Below are 22,178 nucleotides of genomic sequence, written 5' to 3'. Positions count from 1 at the left end.
ATGAAAAAACTACTTGCTTAAGTACAATCATCACTTGATGACAGGGATATATTCTTAGAAATGTGCTCGTACGGGCGGTGCTTGTGGCTCAAGGAGTAGGGCGCCGGTCCCATGTGCCGGAGATGGCGGGTTCAAACCTAGCCCCGGCCAAAAAAAAAATAAATAAAATAAAATAAAATAAAATAAAATAAGAAAAAAGAAATGTGCTCGTAGGTGATTTTATCATGTGTGAACATCTGAGCATGTACTTATAAAAATCTGGATGGTATAGTCTACTACATATCTAGACTGTACAGTTTAACCTATTTATCTTAAGCTATAAGCCTTCACAGCATGTTACTGTGCTGAATATTGTAGTCAGTTCTCATACAACTCTCAGTATTTGTGAATCTAAATATATATAATCTTGTGGAACCACCATTATAGGTAAGTATATGTAGTTAGTTATTGACTTTGAGTCATCATCATGCAGTGCATGACTCTACATGATTCATAAACAAAAGCAAGAAAAGAAAAAGGGAAATCAAACCTTTCAACTTCTAGAAAAATCTTTATTAATATTTTAAATAATAATTTAAAATTATGACATAATGTAGAGTTAGATTGCTACCTTAACATCAAATTATGGTGAGTAGTATTAAGCCATGTACCTCCAGACATGTGAAGATTATGTAGTCCTCAGGGATTTCATGAAGAGACTCAGAGGAAATTGGGAAATACTGTAAGGCAAGAAGCAATATGCTTCACTCTAGGATGAATCATCTGTTATTGTTGTTCAGTTTCCAGAATGAGTCTGACTCCCTCAGTCAGAATTTAATATATATGAACTCAGGTGTTCGTGATTCAATAGGAACAACGATTGTATTTTTTGAGTACCAAATAAAAACTTCCCCCCACAATTTATCTGTAGATTCAACAAATGTCTATCTAATTTCAGTAGGCTTTTGAAATGCAAATGACCAACAAGAATCAAAACAATATTGAAAATGAAGAACAAAGTTCTCTGGATGATTTATGCATCCTATAAATTGACAGTAATCAAGAAATCTTGGTACAATCTACCTGTCTAAGAATAGACAAGTAGATTAATGAACCTGATATTAACCCTTACATTTATGGTCAATTGATTTTCAATAAAGATATCAAGACAATTTATTAATGGAAAAGTAGTATTTTCAAGGACTGGTATTAGAACAATTGGTAAGTCACGGAAAATTGGAATTTTTCTAATCTAAATCCTACACCATACAGATAAATTAACTCAAGATGTATTATAGATTTACATGTAAGAGTAAAACTATGAAACTGTTAGAGGAAAATAGGAGAAAATATTTTTATCTTATGTTAAGAAACCATTTCTTAGTTGCAGTATCAAAAGAATAATCCATAAGAAAAATGTTGATAAGTTAGACTTCTTAAAAATTAAAAATATTTACACTTCAAAGGGTATCAATAAGAAAATGAAAACATCAGCCATAAAATGGTATTAATAGAGTATTAATAGATCATATTATAAAGAACTTGTACCCAGAATACAAAAAAGTGTCTGAAGACAAATAGCCCAATTAAATATAAAAAAATTTTATATTAGTTATATAGTTTTATATATTTTATATTAGTTATATATTTTTATGTAGTTATTTCATGAAATACATAAATGGCCATTATGTACATGAAAAGATGCTTATATCATAGTATTTAAAGAGATGCAAATTAAAAATACTGTAGGATTCTTCTTCATAACTAGAAAGAAGATTATAATCAAAAAGATAGCATTTCATATATTAGAGAGGATGTGGAGAAACTGGAACTCTCAAAGCATATGGGTAGATATATAAAATGTTACAGATACTTTAGGATCCAGTTAGGCAATTTCTTCAGTATAATACTCATATCTATCCATGAGAAATGAAAACATGTCTACAGAAAGACTTCTACACAAATGTTCTGGCAGCATTAGGCATAACAGCAAAAAGAGGAAACATTCTGAATGTCCATCAATTGATAGATGGAGAACAAATGGAATAGTATTCTGCAATGAACTATGTTTACATGCTACAATATGGAAAAGCCTCTGTAACTTTGTGGAAAAACTTGAAATGCATGCAAAGTGATATAAGGAACACAGAGATGACTAATATAGCATGTGCTAGTGCAGAAGGTGAGGTTGGCAAAATGCTAGGGATATGCTCCTTTAAGAAGCTCCCGGCTCTAGAGATGAAGCAAATACAATTCAAGTCCCTAGAGGGCCAGGTTTGGATTTGGCAGATTAATAAGGGAAGCTCCCGTTTTCTCAGTTATCTTGAGAACTGCCTCTTCCCACCAGTATACTCACTGGTCTCACACAGCCTTCTCCGTGTGTGAAGAGAAGATTATAGGAAGAGAAAATCCTATAAGGCCCTGCCAATGAGACCAGTCAAGCAGTTTTCTAAGAGTTTAGCATCCTATGTGGCTGGAATTTCAAACCTCCCCAGTTTCTCTCCTCCCTTCCTCTCGGCCCTTACGTGGTTTATTTAGATGGTACCCTTTACATGGTTCCTTCTTCCTTTATAATAATGAAAACTATTTAAATCCTGCCCATGTTGGAAACTACAGTTTTCATCTTACTTCTTCTTCAAATAGCTCCTATATCTATATATTTAAAATGTAGTATGTTCCATTTACTACTAAAATTCATCTTGAATAGTGTGGAATTTCTTTCTTTTCTTTCTTTCTTTCTTTTTTTGTTTGCAACATTTTGGCCAGGGCTGGGTTGGAACCTGCCACCTCTGGCATATGGGGCCAACGCCCCACCCCTTTGAGCCACAGGCACTGCCCTCTTTTTTTTTTTTTTTTGGCAGTTTTTGGCTCGGGCTGGGTTTGAACCCACCACCTCTGGCATATGGGGCTGGTGCCCTACTCCTTTGAGCCACAGGCACTGCCTGGAATTTGTTTCTTTTAAGTAATGTAGGGAGCTGGAAAATAAAACTTTAGACATCAACAATGGAATGTATTTTGGAGTTAAAGAAAGTGGATTTTCAACTCAATGTGAAATTTATTGAAGGACTTTAATTTAACTAACAAAGTCAGATAAGCTACAAAGTTAGATGCAAGCAAATTTTGTTGAAAAAGACAATGAATTACTAAAATGAAATAATTAGATAAAATCACATTATAAGATACCAAATGAATGTAATGCTACCTAATGTAGGTCAAATGCTATTCAATATTTCAATCAACTGATTGGGAGGTAGAGAGAAACATACGCTGATTACCTTAGCAGGTGAGGAAATGTGGAATAAATTGTAAATTCTTGGCTAGCTGGAATTATTTTACTATCTTTTCTTGAAATTAAAGTTATGCTTTTATGTATAAAATAAGATTTTTATGAAGGAAAGAATGTTATGGAAAAAATGCCAAGAAAATCTCTGGTTGAAAGTTAACTATTTTTTCTGTTTTCCTGTCCACATATCTATTGTCATCTGCATGTATTCTCTCTGCCCATACAACATCAGAAAAATGTATTAAATTTTATGAAAAATGCTACTTGGAGAAAACCTGAAGTGATAAATATTGAGGAAAAAATATAGGGAAAATATTAAACATGGCACAACATCTGATATAAATAATGCAGAATATAATTTTTGAAATAGACTTTTCTTAGAAAAATTAAACTCAATTATTTTCTCTTGGTTACTGGAATATTAAGATTAAACATTTTTGAAAGGCTTATCAAGATTACAATGAGGAGGAAAAAGAAGCAAGGGTGAAACTAAACCTATTGCACCCAATTTATCCCATTCTGCTTCTGTTTTATTCAAAATAAAGTCTGAGGAGAGATAGTAGTCTTGGGAAATTCCCCTGATAATAAGAACCTTTGTGTCATAAAATAAGTACAGTATGTATTTTCGTAAGAACTTTCATGCTTTGTTAATTAGACCTAGAGAACTGGTCTGTTTAAATTGTTCTAAAAAATGAGAAAACCTTATCATGTGTTGTATGACAGACTTGAACATATTCAGAAATAAACTATACCAAAGTAGAGTGAAATACCATGGTACGTACCCCCACCCCCTGATCCTAGTTGACGATACAGGTATTTGGCTGGCAGGAAAGTATAGTAACATAGATGTAACATTGGTGGATTGTGATAAATTTAAGAGGACATTATTTAGATGCTGGAAAGAACGTAATTCATTTCTGTTTTTGTTGTTCTTTCATATATTTTTATGAATATGACATAATAAATGTTTGTTACATTGTTTTCATTTCTAAGATAAAATTCAAGATGTAGTTAAGCCCTTCACCCAGGGGGCTTGCTGAACATCTTCCCATTGTGCTCATTAGGTGAGATTCCCCACTCATCTTCTCCTCTTTGCTAGACTATCCTTGTGTTTTTCTATCCTGTGGGTGTGTAGTTGTTTATATATTGATTTCATATCCATATGGAGTACATTGGATACTTGCTTTTCTTTTAATTATTTTCAAGGAGACATAGATATAACTCTTGAGAGAATAAAAAAAAACAGAAAAGGAGTGATTAATAATTATTAGAACCACATCCAGTATAAATATTCCATAGACTTTTGATATATTTTTTGCTATCTAAAATTTTCCCTTCTCATAGCAAAAAAATGTTCATGTCTTTTTAAAATATAATTCAACCAGATCATTGAATACATATTTTTGTACACATTTGTAGCATTTAATAAGTTGAGTATAATAAGAATATAGAATAAAAAAAAATCAGGTTCACAAATTATATCATCTTTTATTAACTAACTGGCTACTTAAATAGACAAATTAGAAATTAATCTTAGCAAGATAAAATAATGTACCAAAAATAAGACCATGTAAATGAGTATGAATTTTTTTAGAGATACATATTCCTTCTGCTTTTTTGTTATCATGTGCTACCTATGAGAAGGAGTGCATGATGTTTTATTCTGTTATGACAAAAGGCTGTTAAGTTGTTTTTCCTAAGAAGTAAAGATAGAGCAGAGTCGTAACAAAGACTACCATCACAGGTTATTCACTGTGGATTCTTCCTCCTTTCATTCAATGGAACTGAAATTGCTTTACTTAACTTTTATGCAAATGTAAGCATCTGCAGTAAAAGAAATTTAAACTCCTGAACACTCTAAATCCCTCAAGAAGTTTTGGATTTTTATAATTCAATGCAACATAAAACAGAATAAAAATCACCTGGGAAAATGTATGTTCCAAGGGATTTTAAAATTTCTAATTGTTGCTATTATACTGACAATCCTAATTTTTAAAAGGATGGCCATATCTTAATTTTCTGCTAGGATGCTCTTTCGGAAAAATGCATTCACTGGATTATTATGCACACTAAGTTGTGAAAAAATAAAAAAATAACAGATCATTCTGTCTGTTCCATTGTCTCTGTTAAATCAAACATTTTTTTCAAAGGCTGAAGTTTCTATTTATGGACAATTAGAGAACTGGATGTTAAGAGTTTGTTCACTACATCTTTTCAAGAGCGTGACTACCTATAAGGAGAACTCAGTTGGGCAGCCACCGGCATTGTTGCTAAAACTGTAGAAAAAATTATATTTAATATACTGAAACAGCACACTAACATTCAAGGAAACAAGACAACAGATATTAGAACTTGAATCATTTTATTAAAGAAAACCCATCATATACTGGACAATTCCAGTAAGATTTGTGGGGCACAGAGCAGGAGGAATGGGCAAAAAATCATGAACTAAAGATTGTTTATGATTCCATAAGAGGCAGAGGATGGTCTGACATGGTTCTAGATTATTTTTTCTTTGACTTTGACTCTAATAATTAGTATGTTCTAATGCCCAGTGTCTCACAGATCCTTTTATTTTCAGATGAGAAGATTGCTTATGAAGAAAATGCTAAAGAACTCACAAATTTTTATTAAGAAGTGAATTTGGCAAAGTCCCAGGATTTCAGGATCTATATTCAATATATAAACATAAGTTGTATTTCTACATACTAGGAAAAAATTATCTGATAATAAAATTAAAATCCAGTTACATTCACAATGAACCAAATCAGATTTGGGGAAAAAGTTCATCAAAAGATACAAAACATTATTGAGAGGAATTAAATAAGGATTGAAACACCAATATACTATTTGACTGAAGATTAATACAGATAGTAAAGATACTCTCCTCAAGTTTGTGTAAAAATTGAATACAATCTTATGATCCTTATCAAAATCCTACTAAGCTTATTAAAAACTACAAGGGAATTTAAAATTTATTTGTAAATTATAACATTTGAAAATAAAAATAAAATCAGATAATATATACTGCCTGATTTTCAGACATCATAAATCCATGTTAATTAAGACAGCATGCTATTGCTGTAAATATAGACATATAGAGTAATAAAGCTGCTTGGAAAGAGATAAAATAGACTCACAATTGAGTTTTAACAAAATTACCAAGATAATTCAAGAAAAAAAGGACAATATTATTGAAAAAGTGGTGTTAGAATTACTGGATATCAATTTGAAAGGAGAACCATGTCATTACAGGATTTTCAAAATTATTCAACAATCAGTCTTAGATTTAAAAATAAAAGTTAACACCTTAAAAATTCTAGAAGAAAATGAAAAAAATATTAGTAAGGACACAAAAAACAAGAACCAAATAATTAAAACATACTTCACCAAAATTAAATATTTACTACTCAAGAAATAAACGTTAAGAAAATCAACAGATAAGCCACAAGACACAAGAAAGTATGTCCAATACATATTGTGTGATCTTTTGCAAAGAATTCTATCAAGTCTTAGGACTGTCTTTTTCTTTCTTCTGGAAAATTATATAGCAATTATAATTATGATCATTAAAAATAATATTTTAAAATATTTAAGCAACACCACTGAAACATTATAAAGGTATTATTTATAATAACAAGAAGTGCATCTCAATCATTCAAAAGCTGTCTATTCTATGTGCTAAAGGTAGTTTTTCAGGATTGCTTCATGTAGTCTCTCTTTTTTCCAAATGAGCAACTCTTTTATCTTTTTTTTTTTAAGTTTCAGGCTCATTTATTAGAAATATAAATATGAAAAATTATACTACACCCCTTTATCTGTGAATGGTAAACTAGATAGTATCCTGCATTAAGAACAAGCACATTTTAAGAGCAACTCTCTTCACATGAGTATTAGTAGGGCTGGTTAACAAAGACCATATGGTCATCTCAGTAGATGCAGAGATAGCATTTGACAAAATTCAGCACCCTTTTATGATAACTCTTAACAAAACAGGCATAGACGGAATATACCTTAAAATTACAAACTCTGTATATAACAAACCCACAGCCAACATCATACTAAATGAGAAAAAATTGAAAGCATTCCTGCTTAGATCTGAACCTAGACAAAGATGTCTACTGTCACCACTTTTGTTGTGTCCCAGCCAGAGCAATCAGACAAAAGAAAGAAATCAAGGGTATCCAATGGAGACAGAAGAGATCAAACCATCACTCTTTGCTGATGATATGATCTTATATCTCAAAAATCCCAAAGATTCTGCCTCGAGACTTTTGGGATTGATAACCAAATTCAACAGAGTCTGAGGTTAAAAATCAATATACACAAAACAATTGGATCCTGTACACTAACAACAACCAAACCAAAAATAATCTATATATAGATTTTTATATAAACAGATTTATAGATTTATATATAACACCAAGGAGGTAAAAGACCTCTATAGGGAGAACTGTGACTCAGTGATGAATGATACTGCAGAGAATATAAATAAATGGAAGAATATATCATGCTCCTAGGTAGGCAGAATCAACATTGTTAAAATGGCCATACTATCCAAAGTGATCTACAGAATCAATGCAATTCCCATTAAAATACCAAGATCATTCTTTGCAGATCTAGAAAAAATAATTCTACACTTCATATGGAATACGGAATCAGAAAAGAGCCCAAATAGTCAAACAACTTTAAGAAAAAAAAAAAAAAACAAGGAAAAATCAGGAGGCATCACTTTACCAGACTTCAAGCTATACTACAAGGCTATTGCAACAAAAACAACATGGTTTTAGCACAAGAACAGAGACATAGACTGGTGGATCAGAACTGAAAACCCAGATATAAAACCATCTGCATATTGCCATCTGATCTTTGACAAAGAAGACAATGTTATATACTAGGGGAAAGAATCCTCATTCACTAATGGTGCTGAAAATTGGATAGCCACATGTAAATAATTAAAACAAAATCCATACCTCACAAAAATTAATTCATGATGGATAATAGACTTAAACCTACTGCATGAAACCACAAGAATTCTAAAATAAAATGCTGGAAAAACTCTTATCAACATCAGATTAGGCAAATAATTTATGAAGAAGACCCAAAAGACTATTACAGCAATAACAAATAACAAAGAGACACGATTAAGTTAAAATAATTCTGCACAGCCAAGGTAACAATTAGTAGAGTGAATAGAGAACCTACTGAATGAGGCAAAATATTTTCATCTATACATTTCAATCTATACACGTGATGAAGGGCTGATAACAAGAATCTATAACAAACTCAAGCAAACCAGCCAGAAAACCAAACAACTCCATAAAAAAGTGAGCAAAAGATATGAACAGAACCTTTTCAAAAGAAGATTCACTAATGATTACTAAACATAGAAAAATGCCCAACACCTCTAATCATCAGGGAAATGCAAATCAAAGCCACAGTGAGATATCTCCTAACCATAGTGTGAATGGCTTTTCTCAAAAAATTCCTGAACAACAGATACTGGCATGGATGCAGAGAGAAAGAAAGTCTTATACACTGTTGGTGGGATTACACAACCTCTACGGAAAGTCCTATGGTGAGAACTCAAGGAACTAAAAGTATACCTACCATTTGATCCAGAAATTCTATTATTGAGTATTTATCCAAAGGGAAAGAATTAATTTTATCAAAAAGACACATACTCTCTAATATTTATTACAGCACAATTCACAATTGAAAAGATGTGAAACTATTGCCCAACTAAACATGAGTGTATAAAACATGGTATACATGTATGTATACAATGAAATACTACTCATAAAAAAAAAAGAAATGATGAACTAATATTTTTGTAATAACCTGTTTGGAACTGGAGACTATTCATCTAAATGAAGTGTCACAGAAATGAAAAATAAACACCATGTATATACCCTATTAAATTGGAACTAATCAATCAACACCTATGTGCACAGTGGTTGTAAAACTCAATGGAAAGCAAGCAGGTAGAGGGGGCGGGAGGGAAGAGGTAAATTTACACCTAGTGGTACAATGTACCTTATCTGGGTGATGGATACGCTTATTATTTTACTGAAACATAGCAAAAGCAATGATAACCAAAACATGCGTACCTGCACAATATCCAATTATTAAAAAAAAAAAAAAATTGAAAGCAACTCTCTTCCACATGAATATTGGTAGAGTTTTTTAAGAAGAATGTAGACAACAAGGGTGATCGGTGGGGAAAAACAAAAATAAATTCAGAAAATGGAAACCACATATGTGATAGATGTTACTAAATTATGATAATGATATTAAATATGAATGGTCTAAATCAGGCGTCCTCAAACTATTTAAACAGGGGGCCAATTCACTGTCCCTCAGATCGTTGGAGGGCGGGACTATAAAAAAAAAAACTATGAACAAATTCCTATGCACACTGCACATATCTTATTTTGAAGTAAAAAACAAAACGGGAACAAATACAATTCACACCGCTGCATGTGGCCCGCAGGCCGTAGTTTGAGGACCCCTGGTCTAAATCATGGGTGGTGAAATTTTTCATGTTGGAAGGTCATGTTAATTTAGCTGTAATCAAATAAGGCCACACTGAAGAAACTTTGATTAAATGTACTTAAAAATGGATATCTTTTGTAAAAATATAACAACTATGTACTTAATAATTTCAAAAAAATGAAGACTGCTTGTTGATTTTATAGTTAACTAACATTTTAATAACTTTGTTGTGTCTGCTTTTTGTTGAAAAGCACTGGAATATTTGATAGCAGCATAGAGGTCTGCAGTTTCAGTTGATCTTTTAGAGATGGGGGTCAGTCATTTGTGACCGACAGGCCGTCTTGATTTGGGCCAGGCAGGAAACATAGACTTGCAGCAATAAGTGGTTAAAAATCAAGAACGTATTTTTTGAACATGTTCCCCAAAGTGAGGGCGTTCTACTACATTTCCCCATATTTCAATAGATCTTCTTAGCATCAAACAATGACTTCAAAATGTCATCTACTGAGAGCTCAATTAATTTCATCTGTAGTTCTTCAGGTGCCTTGGTGGTATCAACTAGGGGAGGCTGAAATGCTAATTTGAGTCTAATGTCAAAGTCAGTGAAATTTTCCTTGTATTCTGTAATTAACACGTTGATTATCGCTGCATATTCTTCAAAAGATTCACATATATCATCTTACTCATTAATGGCCTTTGCTAACAGCAGAAATGATCATCCGAAATTTCCTTGAGAAGAATTTTTTGAAAAGAATAATTTTTTTCAAAATGTTTGAATGTTTTTGCCATATGCCATATATACATTTAGTTTTACTTTGCAAAAAAATATTCAAGACATTTCGATTTGACATATCACTTAGGTATATAGAAATAAATTAGGATGTAATATCCCAAACAACATATTAACAATTTGAATTAAAAATTAATGTTTAAGTAATGTACTTTGGTCAAAATTCAATTCAATTATTGTGGGAATTAGTCACTCTTTTCTCTCTGTAATACTCTTATTTGACAATGTGAATGTTACTTTCTTTGCATTATTATTATTATTGCTTAATATTTCAATGCAGCAATTCTCTGATATCTTTTTTGAATGTATTTATGTTCATTCATTCTTTACGAGGTTTTTGTTTCTAGTCCTTATCTTAAACATTGTTATTGTTATTAAATTTTAAGCCTCTTTAATTTTGTAAAGGCAAAAAATGGAAACCTAATAAACACATGTATATGTAAAAATTTAAAAAAAGAAATATAGAAATATATACATTCCTATAGAAATCTTGCTCAAATAGATCACAGTGCTGATCCCATTCTTCTGCTCTCACAGAGATAACATTTTGGCTGACACCTGTTCCTGTGATATCCAGCATGCTTTAGAATTACATGATGACAAATCCATACTGCACACCTCATCATTCAGCTATAACATGTTTTGAAACTATGCCATGTTGCATTTTTACAAATAAGAGTATAGTTAACAATACTTATAACTTATTGCAAAGTGTTACTTAAAATATTTGCTTTAGCACAGAGATTTTGTTGATACAAGACACAATGAAAAGAAATGAGTGTATCTGAATCTGTTAATACTTCTTTGTGTATTATAAAGATAATAAACCCTTCATATTTTCTGTCATGGAAGGTTCACTGTCTGTATTTACACCCACTAACTTTACTAAATGTAGTTCAACTTCATGACGTTTATCTAGAAAGTTATTGAAGGAGATATCATTATCCATGGTCTGTAGCAGGAGTGCCCAATGTGAGTGACTCTTCATAGCAAAGCAAATCATGTTATGATCTGAATGAAGTATAAAACCTTACCAAGTCAATAGCATCAGTTGAGTCAGCCAAAGCAATTGAATAATCTATATTTTTCTTTTGAAGCATTACATGAAGTTGTTCTGTTAAATTGAAGTCTAATTAATGTAACTGAACAACTGTGGCACTCCTTGAAAGAGGCAGTTGTTTGCACTTTGAGATGTTATCAGAGTCCAAGCATCCTACAATATTGGCAATGTATTCCTTTACAATATTTACATTAGTGAATGGCCCTAATTCACTAATTATGTAATATGAATAATTTATCATTTACATTTCATTTTACTTAAAAAAAATTTCAGATTGATATGATGGTACAAATGTTTAGGTTATGTTGTTTTCATTTCTAAGGCAAAGCTCAAGTTGTAGTGGAGACCTTCACCCAGGGGTGTGGTGAACATCCTGTTGTGCATGTTAGGTCAGATCCCGCCAATCACTCTCTCTCCTCCCTCCATCTTTTCCCTCCTCTTCCCTCCTCCTTGCTAGACAATACTTGTGTTTTTCTTTCATGTGGAGTTATAGTTAAATATGTACATAGTCGTTTCATGTTACTATCAATACATTGGATTGTTTTTTCCCCCCATTCTTGAGGTAGTTTACTAAGAAGAATGTGTTTCAACCCCATCCAGGTAAACATAAAAGATGTAAAGTCTTTGTTTGTTCTTATGATTGAATGCTACTCCATGGTATACATATACTATAGTTTATTAATCTATTCATGGGTTGATTCCATGTCTTGGTAGGTGTAAATTGAGCTGCTATATACATTCTAGTGCAAATATCCTTGTGGTGAAATGATTTTTGTTCTCTGGGTAGATACCTAGTGATAGGATTGTGGGATCAAATGGAGTGCACTTGGAGTCCACTTTAGTTCTTTGAAGAAATCTCCATACTTCTTTCCATAGAGGTTGTATTAGTTCGCAATCCCACCAGCAGTGAGAAAGTGCTCCCCTTCTCTCTACATTGATGCCAGTATCTGCATATTGAGGATTTTGTGATGTGGACTAATCTTACTGGAGTTAGGTGAATATCAAAGTGGTTTTGATTTACATTTCTCTGATGATTAGGGACAATGAGCATTTTTCACGTGTCTGTTCATTTGTCTGTCAGCTTCAGTGAAGTTTCTGTTCAAGTCTCTTGCCCACTTATAAATGGAGTTGTTTGCTCTTTTCTTATTGATTAATTTGAGTTCTCTGTAGATTTTAGTTATTAGCCATTGTCAGCTTTATAGCAAGCAAATAGCAAAACTGTTTTCTTTAGTTGTGGTACCCTTAACTATGCAGAAGCTTTGTAGCTTGATCATGTCCCACGTATTTATTTTTGGTGTTGTTGCAATTACCAAGGGAGGAGACCCACACCTCTACCACTGACAAATATTGACTCTCACTGGATAAAAGATTTAATTTTAAGACACGGTAAAAATTCTAGAAGAAAGTGTGGGGAAAACTCTTGATAAATTTGCCTGGGAAAATATTTGATCATTTAAATTTTAAATCATAGAATTGAGTGACCCTAAAATAGTCTTATCAAATAGCAATGAACAGATCAGTTCATTTTATCTTATACTTAGTCTAGTAGTCACCAGTGGAAATTAATAATAAAAATCCTATTGATTATAAAATGGAAAACTAAAATATTTTGTATTATACATTAATGAGAATGCGTAGCCTAAAACTACCAAAGCATGTAAGTAATTATTTTCTCTCTCCACTTTTTTTTTCTTTTTTCTTGAGACAGACTCTCACTCTATTATTGTTTAGACTAGTGTGCCATGGCATCAGCCAAGCTCACAACAACCTCAAACTCTTGTGTTCAAGCTGTCCTCCTGCCTCAGTCTCCTGAGTAGCTGGGTCTACAGGTGCCCACCACAACACCTAAATAATTTTGTTTTTAGTAGAGATGGGGTCTCGCTCTTGCTTAGGTTAGGTTGGTGTCAAACTCCTGAGTTAAGTGATTCTAACTCTAAGCAACTCTCTAAACAATCTTTACTCCTAAGCCATTCTCCCACCTTGGTCTCCCAGAATGCTAGGATTACAGGTGTGAGCCATTGTGCCTTGCCTTAGGTGATTCTCTATAAGCATAATGAAAGAAATAAGGCAGATCAAAGTGGCATATCTTATATAATTTCTCTTTTAAAAAGTAAAAAAAAAACAAAACTACTCAATTAGATGTCAGGAAGTGGTTTTCCTTGAGGATTGGTTTTTGACTGGATAGGGGTATGAAGATGCTTCTGAGAGAGCTGGTAATGTTTTGTTTCTTGACCGGGAAACAGTTTACATGAATGAGTTCAGTTTGTGATCAGCCTGGACAACAATATGTGCCAATTTCTGTGTTAATATTATTGCAGAATACTTACAATACACATGACAATGAACTGAGACTGGTGCAGGGGGCAAAAGAAGTGTAGTACGGTGTTTTAGTGCCTTACAATGTGGATAAGAAGAGGAGTCTCCATAGACTCTTGGCACATTTCAATAAAATTATTTGGGGGAAAAAAAGAAGAGGAGCCTAACATGTATGGAAGCATTAAACTTTTCAGCTGGAAAGTATATGATTTAAGGTCAAATAAATATTACAAATATATTGTCTGTGTGAAGCCAGTGTGATCTAACATACAGAGATTTAAAAAAAAAAATAGAGAAAGATGGACTGAAATATACATTCAAATACTACTTAGAACAATTCCAGTCTCAGCCCAGGGTATGGCCAGTTTTAAAAGGTCTTTGTAATAGCTCCTCCAGGGTATTAAAAGCAATAACATAAACAATTAGCCTGTGAGGTGATTCTTATTGTGAAACATGCTGCTTATTAAGTTTTCAGTTGTTATCTGATATCTTTTCTATTCTGGAACTCATTTTGTTTGTGTGGATCTAAGGGTGCCAAGGTTAGTGGTAAAAGAACCACTGACTTTACTTTTATCTCAAACACATATGCTGTGTTACCCAGTAGACAAATTGGTTCAACAGGCCAATGGCCAACAACGGTAAAAACTTACTTTGGGCTGAAAGTCAGTAATGTCATTTCTATATAGAAATAAAGGTAAACACATTTCCATATTTTTGTATTGTTTTCCATTTTATATTCTAAAACTAAAATTTATTCTTGCAGGTTTACAATATCATGTGTCCAATCAAAACATTACTAACAAATGAATATGAATGAATTAGCAATGGAGACATTGTTCACATTCATTGAATGTGCAACTCTTAAGCTACAGAGGTCAGATTTGCTTTTATGCTTCTGGTTAACCAGAAATAATCTGCGGAACTTAACTGTTCATGGATGGTGACTTGAGCTGGGTCATTATATCCACCCAAACTTTCAATCTTCCTTCCATAGGTTTCATTAGGCACTTTGATTATCATTCATCCTTTGTTTTTCCTCCCACCCAGAAACTGGGACAATATTAAGACTAATATGCAATCCAATTCTTTTTATTTGCACAAATTCACATAAAAATGTTAAGAATCAAAATTAACGAATTGCTTCGTATCTACAGGCAAATGAATATATTTCATGTAAATAAAGAAAATCAGATATATATGTAGTATTGCTTAGCTGAATGAACAAATTAAAGCAACTAAACATCTAAGTATGTAGATAAGAGTAAGCAATAGCAATTATAATAAACTACTATTGAAGTATTAATCTTGAATCTTAGAACTATATGCCAAAAAATGTGAATTAGAAAAATGGATAGTAACATCTGGAGTTCTTCCTGTAACACAAATAATCACGAAATTATATGAACCATGTAACCATGTGAACCATGTGCTTGGTTCACAAAACTTTTTAGTAAATATGTTGAAACTTAAAACATTGATACTATTAGGAAATTATGCCAAACGACATCAGAGTTGGTTATTTTTCTACAAATATATTAATGCTAGTGATAGGAGAAAAGACTGATTAAATTCATCCTGGAAAGTAAAAACATTCTTTGAAAAAGATCCATAAAAAAAGTGAAACAATGTTTTTATGAGAGAAAAACATTATTCAAGATAGAGTCTAAGCCACATATTTGTTTTTATTTTTTAAAATAAATTAACTCAGAAAAAAAAAAAAACAAACATTAAGAGTTTACCAAGTTTTGTGTACATGACCCAGGCCTGAACCATGACAACCTGCTGGGAGACCTTTTTTGTTTTCAACTTCTTGAATCCCTGTTAGTTTGCTAGGGTCATTCTAACAAATTCCCACAAACTCAGTGGCTTACACAGAAATTTATTGTCTCAAGGTTCTGGAGGCTAAAAGTTTGAGATCAAGGTGTCAGCAGGGTTGGATTCCGAAGGGCTGTTAGGGAGAATCTATCTGTTCTATGCCTCGCCCCTAATTTTTGTCGGTTACTGGCAATCTTTTGTATTTCTTAAGGGCTGTATCATTTTAGTCTCTGCCTTCACCTTGACTTGATTTTCTCCCTGTATATTAGATCTGTATCCAAATGTCCCCTTCCACAAGGATATTAGTCATATTGAATTAGGGACCTATCTTACTTCAGTACTATTTTGTTTCAACTAACTGTAACTGTAATGACCCTGTGCCCAACAAGGCCACATTCCGAGATACTGGGGGTTAGGATTCTAATGTTTAAATTTGATGAACATCATTGAACCTGTTAACAGTCTCCATTCACATAAATCATGTTGTATCTGTGTGTAGCTATGGACCTATATTAGAATTACATCACAATATTAATCATAATAGGAATCTTGAGAAAGGTATGAAAGTCTTTGAATTAATTTTTTCTCTCATACTCAAGTTCAGTGAACTCCTTCATTTGTGATGGATAAAAGCACAGACCTTCAGAAACATACATTATAGTTTATTCAGAGTCAGGATCCCTGGGTTTGAGAACTAGTTCTACCATTTACAAAATATATGCTCTTGAATGATTTAGCTTTGTATTAAGTAAATTTTATTAGGACATATTGTACATACAATCCACACAAATTCTAAGAGTAAAATTTGATTAGATTTTATTAAGCATTCTTATTTGAAAGGGTACTGAATTTTTTCAAATGTTTTTTCTGCATAGATTGAAAGGATCATATGGTCTTTGTTTTGGATCTATTTATGTATTTGCATATGTTGAACCATTCTTGCATCTCTGGGATGAAGACCACTTGGTTGTGGTGAATTATTCTTTTTTTTAATGTACTGATGAATTCAGTTTGCTGAAATTTTACCGAGAATTTTTTATTTGATATTCATAACAGACATTGGTGTGTAGTTTTCTTTTTTAATTGTGTCTCTTTCTTGCTTAGGTATCAGGGTACTATTGGCTTCAGAGAATGAGTTGGGGAGGATTCCTTCATTCTCGATGTTATGGAATAATTTCCATAGTATAGGTACAAGATCTTCTTTGTAAGTTTGGTGAAATTCAGGTATAAAACCATCAGGTTTGGGTCTTTTTATAATTGGCAGATTTTTTATTTTGCTGCTTCAATTTCTGTGTCTGTTCAGTTCTATTTCTCCCTGATTGAGCCTTGGGAGGTTGGGTTTTTCCAATAATTTGTCCATTTCCTTCCTATACTCAAGTTTATAGGCAAAGATATTTTTATAGTATTCTGACATGATGTTTTATATTTCTGTAATAACAGTTATAGCTTCTCACTTTTCATTTTTAAATGAGCTTATTAGAGTGCTTTCTTTTCCATTTCTAGTTAATCAGGAGGCTTGTCAATTTTATTTATCTTTTCAAAGAACCAACTTTTTGCTTTATTAATCTTCTGGATAGTTCTTTTGTTCTCAATTTCACTTAGTTCTGCTCTTATCTCAGTTATTTCTTTTCTTCTGCTGGGTTTGTGATTGGTTTGCTCTTCCTTTTTCAATTTCTTAAGATGAGTTATTAGATTGCTGATTTGTGATCTTTATGTCTTTTTGATGTGGATATTTAAGGCTATGAGTTTTCCTTACAGGACAGCTTTTGCTGTCACTACTATATATTTCATATGTAACTGTATGCTAATGTATTTTTTTTGTAATGTTTTTATTGCAGATTTTGTTGCTGTTATGTATAACTGACTTTTTCCTATTGACCTTCAATTGTACAACGTTGCTAAGTGCATTCATTTCTGTTCATATTTTTAAAGTTTCCCTTTCAACAGAATCTGTAAAGCCATTTACAAATAAATAAAATTTTATTTTTTCCAATCTATATCCATTTTATTTCTTTCTTTTTTTTTTTCATTATTATACTGGTTCAGACTTCCAGTATAATTTTGAATGAAAGTGGTATGAGTAGTGCACTTACTTTTTCACCAAATTTACATAGAAATGATTCAATCTTTCACCATATTAGCACAATATTTTAATAATTGCATTTTATCAGAGTGAAAAAAATTCTTCTATTCTTAGGTTTCTAAAAGTTTTTATCAATAATAAGTGCTGGGTTTCTTTGTACCTCAATTTCTTCATCCCCAAAACAGAACAGTTTTTTGACATTGGAGGTTGTTTGTGACCATTAAATAAAACAAAATGTGTAAATAAATTGGCATAGCCCTAATTTTGGGACATAATGGTCCCCAAACTACTCAGTGTTGTTCCATCTCTTAAGATATTGAGCCTATATACATAAAAATGGTTACTTTCTTTATTTGTGATTCCTCCTGAGAGTTCCTCAAAATCAGCCTAAAATGGTTATTTTCTTTATTTGTGATTCCTCCTTAGATTTCCTCAAAATTAGCCTTTATTGTTCAAATGATTTAGAAAGATCTTTAAAAATATTATTATAAATGTTTTTCATTGTTTAACTTCAATAAATTATTCAGAATCTTGATGATTCTTTGGTATTAAAAACCAGAACCAAAACTTAATCTAATTTTTAAATTATATGTATCTCTTCCTAAATTATGGACACTATTATAGCATATTTTAAAATGTGATATAAATATTATGTTCAATAATATGTGCAGCACCTGTGGCTCAGTGAGTAGGATGGGGCCCCATATACTGAGGGTGGTGGGTTTGAACCTAGCCCTACCCAAACTGCAACAAAAACTATCCAGGCATTGTGGTGGGCACTTGCAGTCCCAGCTACTTGGGAGGCTGAGGCAAGACAATCACCTAAGCCCAAGAGCTAGAGGTTGCTGTGAGCTGTGACTCCACGGCACTCTACTAAGGGTGACAAAGTAAGACTCTGTCTCTAAAAAATAAAAAAAAAGAATCAATAATACGTTTTTATTATTTTAATGTAGAGTAATGAAATCAACTCAAAATTTTAGACTTTTTTTTTTTTCCAAAGAGGAATTGAAGAATCTTCTTTGATAGATTAGAAATATAAGCATGACAGGGGTTATTTTAATACTGGAATGGAAGACATTTAGAAAGATTCTTGTGAATAAAATGTCCTTTCCTTAAGGAAGGCCACTGATCTCTTTGCAAAAATAGGACAGGATATTTTATTTCATGATTATTTTATTTTAAAAGTATTTTCATGCGATTTGTCATATAAAATAAAGAAGAACGAAAATGACGCAATGCTTTTATTAATATTATTTCCTTTTAAATTAGTTTGGGGAAACACTGCTATAAAAATACCTTCAGATATTATCACCTACTTTTTAAAGGCTTATTTTTCTCAGAAAGGAGGTTTTTACTGGTTGAAAACATTTTTTCCTCCTGTACTATTTAGATAAATACATTTCATACGCATTAGAGAAATGACAAAATAGTACTTTTATTGTCATTTTCAAAATCAGCAGTTTCATGCACGTGCTTCTGTGCTTTGAAAGATTTTGGTGTGGAATAAAATGCCGTTCAAGGCCAGAGACAGCTGCTAAAGGTAAGCCTCATACAGTGTAACCTATACCTATTGTTTTTCCACAGCTCATTAAAATATCATGAAATTCTAAAACAAATACAATAAAATATTCGTGTGGGTGTTGCCATGGTCTATTAACTCCTTTCCTGAGAGCCTTGTCTTTATAATCTTCAGATTTTAGAAACAATTTCTTCTCTGTTTGCCAGCTTCACTTTTGATTGACTGTTACTGTTACCATTTGTCAATCTTTTCACATGTTATGCTTGTTGAGTCTCACTAAGCTAGTGGTATCAAAAATAGCAACTCTGTAACTATGGAGGTAAAACCAACTCAAACACAAGTGAATTTGCTCAATATATTTTAAGTACTAAGATGGAGCCCTTAACTGATTATGACTGTATTGCTGTATATTTTTCTGAAGTTATCTCTGAAGTCTGTACCCTTTCTTTCTTCAGCTGTCCCCTTACCTCTTCAAATTTGATAAGATCCATAGTGGATTTTTACCATAAATTTACTCTCAATGGTATGACCATGCTGAGGGGGTACCAGGCTAAATGTGCAACTCACTTGCTTAGTGTCCATAATGAGCACATTGCTTCAATTAAGGCAAATTTTCTCAACAATACATTAATAACAATCATACTAATGAAATAACAATCATACTAATGAAATAATATACACAAAAGCACACGCTATGTGTTGGGAAATGCAAGGTATTGCAAATTAGCATGCACGTTCATTAGGTTGAGATCTTTACTACCATAGTGAAATATTTTGAACAATTGAAATAGTCATTTGTGAAGTGTTAGTAAAATTCTACAAAAGAGTAATTTTTGCATAGACTCATAATGCCCGCATTTATGGTATGTGGATCTCTAATAGTTAAATACAAGGGACAAAATTTAGTGAAAAAATATTAAGTTGCTCGTGTTCAAATCGTGAATTTTTTTTTTTTTTTTGGTCCTTTAAAACAAAAAATAAGACCATCATCTAATTGGAAACCTAGCTTTTGATATTTAATTCCAGAGGTCTGGCCTGTAGAAATTAAAGCTGATTTCATTTCCTAGTTTATCTTCTTGCCATATACCTACCGCTCATCACAAGCCATCATCAATATGTATAATAGAATGTGAGAGAACCTCTATTGTTCCCTTATTTTCTTTTTTACTAAGAAACACTTCATTACAAAGAGTGTGGCTCTGGACCGTTTGTTAGGCTTTGCCCCCTTGCCACGCTTGCTTCCCATCTCACTGCCACAGCAGGCAATGTCTACCTGCCACTGGATTTCTCCTACATAAACAGTAGGACTCACTGCTCTTTTTCTTATAATAAATCACACATTATGTTCACCTCATTTAGCTATAAATAAAATGGTTTTGTAAAAGTATGTGAGCATTCATATCAGAAAAAGAGGGCAACGAAATTTTCAGAATAGAAATACTGATTTTAAAATAACTGAACATACATCTTTGCTATAGAAAGATCTTAGTCTCTTAGTATGCATCCAAAGGTAGTTGTGACCTTTATGGATAGTGCACCACAAACACATCAAGTACTTTAAAAGGGTTAAAGAGCGAAACTCCTAAAGGTTTTCAGATTTTAACAAATTCCTCATACCTTCCCAGTTTACCCAAATTCAAATAGTATTTTACTTTTGCCCTGATACATGAACTATCTGGTTTGATAAGCTTGCTTATTTTAATTTTCCATATTACTCCTTTAATTGCTGTGCGTTTGACCATTCTATTCCATTTATCTTTCTAACTAAATTATGAATTTATTATAGACAATTCTCACACTTCCCTAATAAGCAGAGACCTTTCCTAAATAAATAGAGCTTTTACTCACATAGTTGACTCTGACACATTACATAAAAAATAGACATTTATTTATATGTACTTCAATCTTAAGCAATTTCTAAAGCCTCCTCAGGGTTACGGAAGAGTCTGATGAGACAGAATCTGAGAAAAGTCAATTGCTAACAAAATAGCCTATTGGTCTTGATGCAGGGTTATTATGCCATTGTGGTCAGTCTCTGGAGACAGGTGAAAAGTATCAATGCTTGAACTTTCCAAGCCTTTCCTATCCTTTAAAATTTTTGTTTAATTTACACGGAGAGTGTTGAACACAGCTGGTTTCGTTTTGTGACCAGGAGAGAAACAGAAGAGAAGGTAGTAAGTCTGGAAAGCAAGGCCGTTGCCGGAAGGACACAAGGTATTAAGGTGATTGAGAAGTTGCTGGAGCCCACAGAGTGATAATTAAACTATCTCATAAATTTTATTCATATCTAGAATAATTTTTGATGCAAATTCTTTTACATACAAATTTACTATTTAAGATATAATTTTGGCATTATCTAGAATAAAAGTATCACATATGAACAATTTATTGAGAGAATCTTAGAGATTAGAGACCAAAGATAACATTTCACATTGTGAATTTATTTACTTTACTGAGAGTTCATAATACTGTCGCTCATGTTGGCTAAGACTAAGAATTTCTAAAGGAAGATGGTCATTAATTCTTATTCTTCTTTTTGAGGAGAAAATTAGCTTTGTTGGAATATTGATATCTAAAAAGTCCACCTCTTTCAATCTGTAACCGGAGAACACAAAGTTTCTATTTCTAAACAGTACTCAAAATACTCTACCATCAAGGATCAAGGGTTTCTAAATATCACACATGATTCATGCATTATACTCAATATTCAACTCAGAATTTTCTGTCATTAGTATTAATGTAAAAAACTGCCTTGTTAAACCTTTCGGAAGGAGGATAGGGTTGTAGGCTTGACGGTGGTAAATTTGTTTCTTGGCTAATGTCAAAGCACAAACTTAT

This window comes from Nycticebus coucang, chromosome 5, assembly GCF_027406575.1.
Source record: "Nycticebus coucang isolate mNycCou1 chromosome 5, mNycCou1.pri, whole genome shotgun sequence".
NCBI classification, from domain to species: Eukaryota; Metazoa; Chordata; class Mammalia; order Primates; family Lorisidae; genus Nycticebus; species Nycticebus coucang.
Note: the sequence above shows the minus strand (reverse complement) of the source record.